The 11,251-nt window shown below is 46.5% G+C and overlaps 1 long non-coding RNA gene across 1 annotated transcript; it reads right to left on the bottom strand.

Annotated features, from left to right (window-relative positions):
• Positions 1-8,055: 8,055 nt before the first annotated feature.
• LOC113978252 lies at positions 8,056-8,824 on the bottom strand. Its single transcript, XR_003537522.1, has 2 exons — positions 8,707-8,824; positions 8,056-8,570 (listed from the first exon to the last, which is right to left on the bottom strand). It is a non-coding gene; the product is annotated as an uncharacterized LOC113978252 (long non-coding RNA).
• Positions 8,825-11,251: the final 2,427 nt, after the last annotated feature.

Here is an 11,251-nt window from a genome sequence, read left to right on the forward strand (position 1 = left end):
GTGTGTGTGCATGTGTGTACATGTGTGTGTACGTGTGTGTACTTATGTGTACATGTGTGTGTACATGTGTGTACTTATGTGTACATGTGCGTGCATGTGTGTGCACGTGTGTGTGTACATGTGTGTGTAAATGTGTGTGCATGTGTGTACATGTGTGTGTACATGTGTGTACATGTGTGTGCACTTATGTGTACATGTGTGTACATGTGTGTGTACATGTGTGTGTACTTATGTGTACATGTGCGTGCATGTGCGTGCATGTGTGTGCACGTGTGTGTGTACATGTGTGTGTACTCATGTGTACGTGTGTGCATGTGTGTGCACATGTGTGCACGTGTGTGTAGGTGTGTGTGTACATGTGTGTATGTGTGTGTGTACACCTGGCCATGGGAGCTCACAAGACCTTCTGTGCTGGCAACAGGCAGCTGAAGACACTGGTTGGCAGCAGGGAGCTGAAGCACAAGTGGACATTATCCTTCTGAGTTGTGCACAGACCAGCCCCAAATGCCCAGACTCCCCCACAGTGACAGCCCCCAGGCCTGGATACCAGGCAAAGCACACTGGAATGTGCTTGGGAGGAAAAGGCTGGACTGAAATCCTGACCAGCCATGAGCATATCTCACTTTGTCAGGGTGCCATTCTCCGTTCCCCCAGCCACATGAAGATGCTGGGGGCAGCACTGGTAGCACCAAGGTTGTTGGCTTGACCAGCAAGCAGCAACTCACCCCCAGAGCAGCAGGATCACGCTCTTCCAGTGAACCGCAGCCACAGTGAATGGTGGTTTGAGATTCCTTTTAATTGAGTTAACCTTGCTTTTGTTGCAATTTCACCATCTGTGTTATAAAAAGGTCTGAAATGATACAGGCCAGTCCTGCCACCTCTCCATCAGCAGACCCAGTGCTGTGCCAGGGCTGGCCTGAGCATCCTGCTGGATTCAGGCAGTGCCTCCCCCTGTGAAGCTTTGATGTGCAGTTTTCAAAGCATTTAAACCAAGATAGAAAGCTCATATTTGACAATGTTTCTGTCTGTTTGATTGAACTTCTCAAAACTCTCCATTTTTCTTCAGACGTAGAGAACCCGTGAGAGAAAAGCCAAGCTTTTTCCACAGCTTATGTTCCTGTAAAAACAGCTCCAAGTACACACATTCTGCTCCTCGCTCCAGTTGGGGCTCTGCATGCCAAGTCAAGTATTTATTTTCATTACTTTTGAGACCACCAAAATTAATGTATCTTTCAGACAGGAAGAATTTTATTTATTATGGTGGATTTGAATCCAAGAGATGAAAGAAGAGCAGCGTGCATCTCGAAAGCAACCGAGGCTGGGAGCAGGAGGAGACGGCCCGACCTGAGCTACCCTCGTTCTCTGGCACCAGCCCCCATCAGCCCCCATGTGTTTCCATATGGATGGACCACAGATCCGTGAATCCTTCCAAAACAACACTGTAAATCCTGCCACAGTTACAGTAGCAAGGGCAAATGTCAGTTTTTAAATGAATTCCCCATTTTCCAAAGTCACTGGTGTAGTGGTTAATGGCACAGGTTGGGTGGGATGGCAGGCTGCTGGAGAAAATCTGCTTGTCCCTGGGGACCATCATCCAAAGAGAAAAGAGGTTATTTTTTCCCTTTTTCATGTGCTGATCCCTGAACTCTACACCCTGAGGTGACATATGAAATGAGGTGAAATGGCCAAGCCAAGCCATGTCTTCTCAGTGCTGTCCTTTGATAAGCTTCACTCAAACTGCTTAAATTGGGATTTCAGCATCAGTCTGTGATGCTGGAGGATGCATGATGGCCCAGCTGTTGGAGTGAATCCAGGTTCTGTTAAGGTGGTGGACCTGAACATGTGTTTCTTGGGTTATTTTGAACTCAACCTGCTCCACCTGCTCTGGGCTGCCCTGCAGTGTCTCTGTCTCTCCAGGCTGGCTACACTCACCTGGGTGTTTTGTCTGTATTAGGCTTTGCTTACAAGAGGAAAACATCACTTTTTACTTGGGATGGATTGCTGTGCATTACAGAAACAAATGAATTATAAAAAACAGACAAAATTTGGGCTTGCTCAAGCATTTCAGCCAAGAGCTTGGAGGCAACTTGGGTTTTATACATTCTGAGAGAAATCTCCACTGAAAATAAGAAGCTCCCTGGCTCATGCTAACAAGTCATGTACTTTGAGGGTCCTGGTCCCAGCCTTTGGGTCCCAGCTGGCTTTTCATCTCCACTCTCCTTTTATTTCAGCACTTTGGTGTGCTTCACTAATGGGATTTCCCAGCTTTCTCCTCCTAGGAGCTTCCCCTCCTCCTGCTGCTCACTGAATGAGTCTCATCTGTGTTATACAGGTGGTGTCTAATATTTTTTGCTGTTTGTGATAGTACTGTCCTTTGTGCTCTCCTCATCAAACCCACCCCAGCATTGTGGCTCTGGGAACTTCTTGGTGCAAAAGAGTGAGAAGCTGCGCCCTTGGACCTGAGCACTGTGCTCTCCAGTTTGCTTTCATCAGGAAATCCATACCCTGAAGGATTTTTCCTCTATTACTTAGTTGTTTTGCTATGGATTCCACCATGAGCTTCTTTGAAAGTGTAGAAATGAAATCCTGGTTTGTTAAAGAAAAAAATGCTGCTGCTGTTCCTTTCTAATGTGCCTGGAGTTCCACCAAGATGTTGCCGAAGTCGTCTTGCCCATTAGGAAGAAAGTGGATTACATCTCTGTAACAACTGTTTAGAAAACATCACTTCACTTTCAGACCAGAGCCAGTCTAAAGATGGATTGGGCAGGTCACTAACACTGGTAATGTTTTGGTAAAAATATTCTACTGAGAAACCTCATTAATGCCACTGCACTCAAGGCTCTCCCACAGAGGGAGGTAGCTGGGTTATGTCATGGAGATGAGAGGAAGCTGTAGTGGGACCAAAGGAAAGGCCAAATCCATGAGAAATTAGGCTGAGAAGTTCAACATCTCATGCAATGACTTGCTGCTTCTTCCATGGAGGTCACTGAAGCTTCAGACATGCCCTAACGTGCTAACAAGGCCCCCAGCCCTCAACGTCCTGCTGGAAATAACCCCAGTTTGGAAGTCCTCGAGATCCTGGACCATTAGACAGTGTCAGATCCCTTCCAGGCTGTATTTGATATAATTTCTCATTGCAAAACCTTAAGTGGAACTGTAAGGTTTAGTTGCTTTCATCATCTCTGATAACACCTCAAGCCTGGGTCCCAGTTCTTTAAGAGCACAAAGAAAAAAAGCGACGTATTGGACACCCAATAAAAGAGAATTTGTGTTATCCACAGTTAGTTTGAATTTAACTTAATTGTTTATTACTCTGAGGTCTCTGAAGGATAAAGAATATGGAATAAAATATTTCTATCACCTCAGCCTTTGTAAAAACATTCACAACCTGTTAAACACCAGGGTCACTAACTCTGAAATGATCTCACAATTTGATTTCATTATATTTTAATTGCAGATGATATATTGCAGGGTTCACGGAGGGTGAGAAGCTGGGACTAAGGGAACACTAAACCCCTGCTTTTTTAAAATTCTCCAGCCAGATGTACTGCAGGCAGGTGCAACACAAACTCCCAAATACCCTGCTAAGGTAACGAAAGCCTGACCTAGAGGGACCAATGTGAACGGGCTTTTCAGCCTCGTGCTTATTCAGTTCTGGCTGTGGAAAGGCTGCCAACGGGGGACGTGCTGCCAGAAGCATGGTGGTTTTTTTAATGCAAAGTTGCAAAACCACAAAACTCATTTTTACTAGTGACCTTTTTACCACTAATTGTCGGGGTACTTAAAAAAAAAAAAAAAGAAAAAAAAAGAAGCAAAAAAAAAAAAGAAGCCCATTTGGTCAGGGCTGAATTGACACCCCAGAAACGCTGCCCCAGCAGCTGCTCCCACACCCGACTGCTGTTTTCCCAGTGTTTGCATCCAAACTAGACTGGGTCCTGCTTGGATAAGTCAGACAGCTTTTTGGGTTGTTGTTTTATTTTTTTTCTTGAAAAGCAGCTTTTGATTGTGAAATAAATTACCAAAAAATAGCTGGAGTGTTGGAAAGAGGGAGCAAGGAGTCAGGGGTGGGGGTACAGACAAGGAGGGCTCCAGGGCCATGTCTGCACCAAATGCTGTGTAGAGGTAGTTGCTTTTTTCCCCTTGCTTTTGCTATTTTTTTTCTCTCTAAGAACACATAGGACTATTTTATTTTATTTTATTTCTAAAGTTTTTTTACACATGGACTAGTCAGTAGCTACAGCTGGACTCGCTGTCCCTATGAGAGTTCAACCAAGTTTTGATCTCCTCTGCCCAGGTTTTAATACTCGTTCATTCCCTAATTTCATTAGAACTGGCGACATGTAAGAGGTGTATTTGTGAGCAGAGATTGACCTACTTTCCTGCCTCCTCTGCCCAGCATTTTACAAAGGCACGAAGCCGACGCTCAGCTGGGGGCAGTGGGACTCAGCCAGGTGACCTTAAAGCCCATCCAGTTCTGCACTCTCCATACACCTTCATGGAGAATCCCAACTGCAAATGAAAAAAGCAGACCAGTTTACTTTAACAAGTTCCAATACATTATAAGAACTTGATGTTCTTGAGCTGCTTTATTTATAATTTTTGCCATGTTGCAGTTTTATAGAATTACAAGGGTTGGAAGGGACCTTAAAAATTACATTTGTTCCACCCCCTGCCATGGGCAGGGACACCTTCTACTAGCCCAGGTTGCTCCAAGCCCCGTCCAACCTGGCCTTGGACACTTCCAGGGATCCAGGGGCAGCCACAGCTTCTCTGGGCAACCTGTGCCAGGGCCTCCCCACCCTCACAGGGAACAATTTCTTCCTAATGTCTAATCTAAACCTATCCTCTTTCAACTTAAAGCCATTCTCCCTTGCCCTGTCACTCCATGTCCTTGTTCCAAGTCCCTCTTCAGCTCTCTTGGAGCCCCTTTAGGCACTGGAAGAGGCTCTAAGGTCTCCCTGGGACCTTCTCTTCTCCAGGCTGACCAATCCCAATTCTCTCAGCCTGGCTTGAGTCTTTTCTCCCACCACTGTCAAAGGGCCCAGATTGTCACACTCGGTATCTGTTGTTGCTTTTACAGACAGAAAATAGAGAAATTTCCAGCTTAAACAATAAAGAACCAGAATTTGCAATAAAGGGGCTGACGAATAAGGGTTTGGGGATTGTGCTTGGTCACGTTTATGTGATGAAGGAAATCTCTCTTCTACCAAGGGATTTTGTTATTGCTGGGTCTGTTTGCTGTTTTTAGCCTTTATCTCCCAAATTTTTCCTGTGGTCCAGAAGTCCTAAGGTGATTTCCTCTCCCACTTCAAAGCCACATCTTCCCTGAGTGGAAGATGTGTACCCCTGAGACAGCTTGGTTGCAAACATGGGGTGGAAGCATTTTCTTCTGGTTTTTCCTTCTATCAGCACATGACAATTTTCTTTTTCTGTTTTGTTTCTCACTTCCCAGTATTTATCTTCTCCAGGAAATATTCTTGGCGTCTAACATGCCAGGGCTGGTTTATAGCAGTGCTTAATGCTCAAAACCAACCCTCTTGACTGGCCAGTGGTTGGGTCACACGACAGCACCCCGATGGCTGAGCCCAGCGTGGTTTAACGGAGCACAAAACCACCCACCAAAGCAGCTGCTGAGGTGGCACTGGAATACCTCAATGGGAGGTGCTGGAGGGACAGGACTGGTCCTGAAGGGGCAGGACTGGCACTGGAGGGGCAGGACCAGCCGTGCAAGCACACCCACCTCTTGGATGATTTCATCGTGTTGCATCTTTGTGCACTTGCTTTTCAAAGCTCTTTACTTTAGGGCACATGATTTCAGCAGGAAAGAGTTTATGGAGTTATTTACAGCTCAATTTACTGAGCATCCCACCAGAACACTGGTGGAATGCTGAGGTGTGCGTTGTCTGATGAGTGTGGGCACAGGAGAGGAGTTTCCTTGGAGTTTTTCAATGCATTTCGAACCCCTCTCCTTCCTCCGCTCCCCAAGCATCTAACCAGTTCCAATGCAAACCTTACCCATGAGAAAACTGAAGCTAGAAAATTACAGGAATTACAGAAATGCAACAAAAGAAATCACAGGTTTCTATGGGGTAACTGATAATTTTCAGGGTTCTGTTTTTTTTTTTTAATTATCCCAAAGGATCTGTACTTGAGCTCTGCCAGAAGCCTGAGTAGATTGGCAATTTGTTACTCCATGCCACCACTGTTGAGTTCAGAGGGAGATGATGACAGTGCAGGCTCCTCATCCCACATCAACAGCTGTATTTGCTTGGATTGGATTTTGAATTTCACTTTTATTGCCTTTGATGCTAATATTTTTCAAGTAAACCCCCCAAAATCTTTGAAATTTTGCTCTCAATTGAAGACAGGGAAAGTTTTACCCTCAATTCACTAGTACAGAGATGAGAGTCCAAGGCAGATTGGAAACATGGAGTTGAGGATGTCTCCTATGATCTCTGCCACAGAATGAGGCTGCTCAGAATCTCCTGGAGAACTCTATTAATCTGAGGCTTAATTTGTTAACATTCAGTCTGTTGAACTCCTTAACTGAAAGCATCCAGAATAGTGCAGAAAGTTCTGCCTTAACAAAGTACCAGTTGTGTCAGCAGTAAAATTGGAGATGGCTTTCCAGGGAGTATCTCTAGAGTTCTCCAAAGCTGGAGCAGTACCATGGTCTCACTTGTGGTTTGGGGCTCCTCTAGGTTTTGTACTAGGTACAGTGACTTTGTACCCCAGGAAAAGCGACTGCTGCCCCATAAAGACACATGGCCCAGAGCTGCCCCTCCAAAGCATGACCGAGGTTTCTCAGACCTCAGACCTAGTTGAACAGATGTTCTCTAGATGGTGTGAAAGGCCCCCCAAATCTCATGCCAGAGAGATGTGGCTGGGCTGGGTGAATCTGCAAGGAAAGTCCTTCAGGCAGGATGAAAGCCCAGGGCTGGCTGCAGAGCGCTGGGGCAGCCCTGTGCCAGCTCCACGCTCCAGGCACAGCTTGAAGCCCAGCAAGGGCAGACACAGGGTGCTGGCACAGCAGCTGAGGAGCAGCAACAGCCAAATGTATGAGGTCTTTAGGCTCCCTGCAGCTGCAGCCACCCAGGCTCTGCTGGCTGTCCCTGCCCTGGGAGGGGACGCGGTGACGTTCAGTGGCTGCGTTTGCTGCACGTTGTCAGATCAGCACAGGAGACTCATGGACTTCAGTTCCTTCTCAAACCCATCTCACTGCTCAACTCAGAAAAGGCTGTTGCTCTGCCCAGCTCTGCCTGGATCACAGCGCAACCTGCCAGTGACACCAGGAAAGTCTGGCACCCACTGTGCACACACAGCCTGCCAGAGCCCGCCCAGCTGCTCTGCACGTGTCTGACTCCTGCCATGCTCTCAGAGACCGATGCCATCCTGGGCGTTACAGAGCCAGGCACAAACACCAGCCCACCCCCAGCTGGGCCAGGACCAGGCATTGCTGACATTAACGGGGTTGCATCAGATTTTGCCAGCTGTGGATACCGCCCACAGCTGTTGTGTGTGACCTCTCCTCCCTACACCATCTGAATTTGTGTGCTTTGAGCAAGCATGTACTCATATAAACAAAACCAGATACAGGAGGAGAGGAACCTGTTTGAGATTTGAGATGACAACTCTGCCCTCAGTTACACTTTCTTGAACAAGAGCAGATTTGGTTAGTAACAAGATACAGACCTAATTCTGAGTATTTTTACACCAGCAAAGCCCACGACTCTGGGAGAAGGAGAAGTGCTTTACACTGGCACTGGTGCAACACCAAGCACCACTGCTGTTTAGTGCCCTGGATATTTTCTCTGCAATATGGTTTCAAACACTTGTGAGAGCTGAAAACAAAGAAATGAAATACCAGCCTTGTGCAGACTTTAAAACAAAAACTAAAATGTCCAGGAAATCCCTGCAAGGTTTTGGACTGAACAGGAAGATACATTACAGAACTTTTTCAACATTTTTGTTTTTTTTCAACTTCCAAGCAGCAGAATGCCAAAATGCTAACAGGCAGGGCAAATTGAGCAAAAATAAAATATTCTGTGGACTGGGTTAGAAAGTAAGGCAGTGTTTATTTTTTTATGCTTTACACTTTGGCGAGCATTTATCCCGAATGAAGACAGCAAATGTTATTAGATTTCATGGAATGTAAATAAACAGTTATTGGTAAATACATTTTGGTGGTCTGCTTGTTACACTGCATGTCAGGAAAACTATAGGGAACTGGCAGGAGTTCAGACATCTTCAAGGAACACAGAAAACAGACATATTTTACTAATTATAGCTAACAAAAACACTCTGAGATTACAGTTAAATTACATTAAAACATAACTTGTTGGCAAAGGCTGTGAGCATAATGCTTTGCCTATATCTTTCTGTATAATGTTTCATCAGAACGGAGCAGGAACATCAGGAAACCCTGGCACAGCCCATCGGGGCTGGGCCACCTGGTCACTTTGGGTCCTGCCACAGTTTCTGTAGGTCCAGTGGGATTTCCAAGAGGGCAATGGCCTGGATTTGTCTGAAGCAGGTACTGCACAGGCGTGACCTGATGCCTTCCTTGTCATCTGCAGGAAGGGAGGGAAGGAAAAAGAGGCACTTGCTAAGCAGCCCTGGGGAAGGCTGGGTGGGCAGGAGCAGTGGGATGTAGGGGCTGCATGGCTGTGTCTCCCCGCGGGAGCTTCTGTGCCTGCACCACCTTACCTGGATGGACGGAGCTGCCTCCAGCCAAGTCCTCTCCGAGCTGTGAGCTGGGTGCCACGGCAGCACAGCACTGCCCTGTACACCCTGTGCTTCTGTCTTCTGGATCTTCTCTGCAGCACATCTCCGGGACAAGGAGAGAAAGAAGTGATGGCTCTGGTATAGAGCATGCTTTGGCTATGTCAGTGTGCAGGGACAGAAAGAAACACACCCTGACCCAAGCCAGGAACTCCCACATTTCAACCTCCCTCCTTACAGTGGAACTGTGCTGGCTATTGCCACACACCCCATGCCCAGGCAGTGTTTGTGGCATGGCTGTGAAGGGCTCTGGGACAGTCTTTGGCTGTGCACACCCTCATTGCTCCCCAAAAATCCCCTCCTGCTACCAGCCCTGGCCCATGGCACCACTGCCCCATCAGCAATGCAAACCATTTCTGCAGGAGCAGGAGCAGAGCACAGGCGGAAAGAGAGGCCTTTCTGCAGAAATTGTTATGTTTTAACGGCATCCAGAGTATTCACAACGAATGAGCTGTTGGGAATGCTGTGCCTCCACGCACCCACAGCAACAACCCACTGTGTGGGGCTTACATGGAAATCAGCTGCAGGGATGCTTTCACTACACTGAATTAGATTATAAACTATTAGCTTTATTTTTGAAGCACAGTTCGCATGAATTAATTAAGAAAGATGCTCTGAAGCGTTGCATGTGAGCAGCATTCGGGACACAAAATCTCAGGTGACACATGTTGTGCTGTTCTCCCATGGTTGTACATCAGGAGATGACCTTATTGTTGCTTTACAAAAAGTCTCCAAACTGGAAAAATTTCCTTCCTTCTGCTGGTGGGATATTAATACTGAGTAGGGCCTAGCAGGGCGATGCAGCGGGGTGGGAGGCTGGGCTGTGCCACAATGGTTATCCCTTTTAAAACCAGGTAAATCCAGGTGGTCATTAATCTGATCCCAGTTTCAACTACGAAAAAAACAGGAATCATTTCGTCTGTCGTGTAAATGAAAGGGGAATATACAGGCTAATCTCCCCAGAATATTAATAACAGTCCTGCCACTGCACACCACTTCAGAAATGCACAGTTCCCGTGGCTTGGGTTATTCTTGCATCCCTGCCCGCGTGTAAAGAAATCCTGTAATGAAATCATGCTTCACGATTACCCCATGGTAATCTCTTCACTTGAACTGTCTTTATGTCACATTTATAGCCCGTTCTTTGCTGGGAAGATTTTTAAAGGGGATCTGAAGTTTAAAAGAAGACAGATGACAAGCTGTGATGGCGAGGAAGAGAGGTTCACCATATGGAAATAGAAAGCCCTGGCTCCCTCCTCTATCCCTCCTCCCCCCTCCCCTGCCGAGTTTCTGTACTTCATATGATGCTATTGGGATTTGAAGATCAGAATACAAATTACATTATTAAATGAGGAACAAAAAAAAAACAAACTTGGGCCTTTCCTCTCCATCCTTCCATGTGATCAGTAATTAAAAATCAAAGTGGGGAAAACAACCCCGCTGGAAGCTGGCATTTGGGATATAGCCTAGTTGCCTACAGAAGGATATAATGCTCAGGCGACATGTTTGTGCCTTTGCATGCTATGGGGGTTCAAGTATGAGCTGGCTCTATAACTAAGAAGTTATTTTAATGGCAGACTTATTCACAGGGTGTATTTATTGCTTTATTTATGATTTACTTACTGGGAAGAGCAGAAGCACCACTTCTCAATCCAGTGTGAGTGTCTCCAGCACTGGACTCCTAGTCACCAAAAACCACACAGTGTCCCAAAACCCAGGACAGCTGAAGCCCCATCAGATGCTTTTTAGCCATTAATCCCTACAACCTTAATGCGTAGCAGCAACTCCTTAAAACCTGGACAGTCAAAGAGGAACAAAGGAATCCATTTCAGCTGGACAGTAGCAGTTTGAGAGTTTATTTTGCTGTGGTAAATTTTAAATGAGTTGGTGCTCCAGCCACGTTCCATCCATCGAGGGTGCCTGACTCAGATCAGCAGAGCTGGGGCTGGGACAGCAGGGACAGCACCCAGGGTGAGCCCAGCCTGGGGCAGGAGACACGCCGGGAGCCCAAGCAGGACTTGCTGGTCTCAGCCCTCCCACCTGCACCCCCAGGGAGCTACCAGGGATTTTCCATTTTTGAAAAACCCCAAGCACACACTGCAGGCCCCGAGTTTTGTAAAATTTGGCCCCATTTTCAACACTGGCTTCACGAGGCTTGGGCTCAGCTGCTGGCCTCAGTAGCCAGTGCTTACAAAATAAGCACTTAGTCCCCTCAGTGCAGATTTGGGCTATGGACATCCCATTTAGGCACCCATGTTTGAACACTGGTTCCTTGTAGCCAAAATAAATAGTTGAATCAATGCTACATAGAGTTTAATCTAAACACGTAATGGAGTCGAACTCAGATATCCACTGTATTCCATCGGCAGGTCCTGGAGATGGCAAACTGAAGCCTGCTTTTATAATGTGCCAGCACAGGGACCTGTTCCCAATTTGCAGATTTGGCCTGTTACATTCTAAAAGATGTTTA

This window comes from Neopelma chrysocephalum, unplaced genomic scaffold, assembly GCF_003984885.1.
Source record: "Neopelma chrysocephalum unplaced genomic scaffold, ASM398488v2 Primary Assembly neopelma1_303, whole genome shotgun sequence".
NCBI lineage: Eukaryota > Metazoa > Chordata > Aves > Passeriformes > Pipridae > Neopelma > Neopelma chrysocephalum.